Genomic DNA, 2,650 nt, shown 5'->3' with positions numbered 1-2,650 from the left:
CTTTTCTTTATTTTATAGGTTGTTATAGAGTGTCCATGCTAAGAAGTTAGTGTAACATAAAAAAAATTAAAGAATGATCAATTTCTTTATATGAATAAATATCTAAATATTATTGTTTTTATTGATTGCGTATATATATATGCTAGTATCACATTCATTTCAATTATACATTAACTTGTATTTAGATAATTAATTAGCTAAAATGATATATTTTTTCCTAATGAATATATCTTATTTAATTTTGTATTAATAAAAAATAATGATACAATATGAAAAAAAGAATAGAAAAAGAGGTACACCTAAGAGTAGAACCGAAAAAACAATAGGATCAACGGTTGATTCTACCGGTGATATTTTAAAAAAACCTAATGATGAAGTGATTGGCGACCAAGAAAAAGAAATTTCTGATTCCACATGACGCGGTCATAACTACTGAAATGAAGTGGACCAAATGAATTGCGTGGAAGACGGACACAAGCATTAAATTCAGTCTGCTGCCAACACCTTTCAGAGTTTCCTTTACGTGAGACGAAATCCTACCGCGTCGACAATTGAACTAATAGTTTCTGAAATCAACCTAAGAGTAAAAGTGAACCAAGCAAAATGAAGCGAACAACTACCACATAAACTCGAGACGAAATGCAATCCGTCGATTATTTGGTAGTTTGTGCTTTATACATCTATAAACAAGGCCATCTTGTGAATGCTTTCACCAGTGCCTGTGCTGCTCAAAGTTGTATGACAATGACAAAGTATCTATGCTCCGTCCAAGTGTCTTTTTTATTACTTGTTTGTGTGTGGGCAGAAAAGAGTAAGGTTGGGAGAGTAAACCTTGCATCATTCAAATGGAAGGATGAAGAGGATAGCAAGAACTGCTCTGCCCTTAAATCGGAAACATCAAGTTTGAGTGTGATGCACATTCCGGGCAAGTGTTCTCCCTTCCGCGTTCCCAATTCAACATGGTGGAGGGCGATATCCGAATCTATCAAAGGCCACACCCAACGCTACAGAGCAATGATGAAAGGGGGATGGAGGGCCGGCAAGATTATGGTTAATCCCCAAGAAGACGCAAACATCCCCTTGGCCTCGGGGCAGGCCATCAACACGGGAAACTACATTATCAAGCTGGGTTTCGGCACGCCTGCGCAGAGCTTCTACACTATCCTCGATACTGGCAGCGATGTCGCCTGAATTCCCTGCAATCCCTGCTCCGGTTGCTCAAGTGAGCAATTCGAGCCATCCAAGTCGTCCACGTATAAGTATCTCACCTGCGCTTCTCAGCAGTGTCAGAGTCTAGGCGACTGTTCGAACAATGATAACAATGTCAACTGTTGTCGTACTCAAGGGTACGGCGACAAGTCAAAGGTGGAGGAGCTCATTTCGTCTGAGACGCTAACTGTGGGCTCTCAGCCGGTGGAGGATTTTGTCTTCGGATGTGCGAGTTCGGCGAGTGGAATCATCCAGAGCTCGCCCGGTTTTGTTGGGTTTGGGAGGGATCCTGTCTCTTTCGTTTCTCAGACGGCCACGTTATATGACAGTACGTTCTCTTATTGCCTTCCTTCCCTTGGCTCCTCTGCTTTCACGGGATCTCTCGTGCTGGGGAAAGGGGCTCTATCTGTGCAGGGCATGCAGTTCACGCCCCTCTTGTCCAACGCTAGGTACCCTTCCTTCTATTATGTGGGGCTAAACGGAATCTCTGTGGGAGGAGAGCCTGTTTCCATCCCAGAGGGGACCTTCACCTTCGACAACTCAACGGGAAGAGGGACTATCATAGATTTGGGAACAGTTATCACTCGGCTAGTGGAGCCCGCTTACAATGCCACGAGAGATTCTTTCCGCCGTCAGCTCTCCAATCTGACTCGGGCTAGTCCCACAGATTTCTTTGATACCTGCTACAACAAACCATCCGGCGATAGTATGAACTTTCCTGTAATTACGTTGCATTTTGACGATAGTCTGGACATGAGTCTTCCCATGGAAAACAGTTTATACCCCGGGAATGAGGATGGCTCCGTGTTATGCCTTGCTTCCGCTCTCCCTCCGGATGGGTATGGCGATGTATTGTCAATATTTGGGAACTATCAGCAGCAGAATTTTCGAATGGTGCACGACGTCCCAGGATCCAGACTTGGAATCGCTAGAGAGAACTGCAATGGTAAGTAGTATGCTTGTTGAGTGATGTTCATTCACCGTATCATCGCCTATAATACCTTTCCCAATATCCACTCTGCTTCGCCATCTCACATGCTGTAACACTGTAATAATGTAGTAAAATGACGTTGTAATAAGCACGCTCGCATATATCCGAGAGGTGTAAGGTACAGTTTTATTGTTTTAAAGTGAACTAGTAATATAGATATATTACAAATATTTACTAGCAATTGTACTTTGGTGTGCAATGGGTATGCCGAAGAGGTGTGGAATGTCAAATTAGAAAACATTTTGGTCTATTTTTTTGTTGCATATATTGGTGTATTACATGAGGTCAATTGGCAGGGCATTTAGAAAATGATGTTGTTTGTTCAACAAAGGTCTTAATGGAGAAGAAATAACTTTAAATCAATTATGCATCCACTTACAAGGATCCAAACATAATCCTAAAAAACCTCTAAATTACGAGGTTAATTAGGATCCATTAAACGAGATCATG

The 2,650-nt window shown here is 41.9% G+C and overlaps 1 pseudogene; it reads left to right on the top strand.

The window, feature by feature from the left end:
- Positions 1 to 744: 744 nt before the first annotated feature.
- LOC131074539 (aspartyl protease AED3-like) lies at positions 745 to 2,312 on the top strand (annotated as a pseudogene).
- The last annotated feature ends 338 nt before the right edge of the window (positions 2,313 to 2,650 follow it).

Source organism: Cryptomeria japonica, chromosome 3 (assembly GCF_030272615.1).
Source record: "Cryptomeria japonica chromosome 3, Sugi_1.0, whole genome shotgun sequence".
Lineage (NCBI taxonomy): Eukaryota > Viridiplantae > Streptophyta > Pinopsida > Cupressales > Cupressaceae > Cryptomeria > Cryptomeria japonica.
This window is presented reverse-complemented; position numbering and strand designations above follow the sequence as displayed.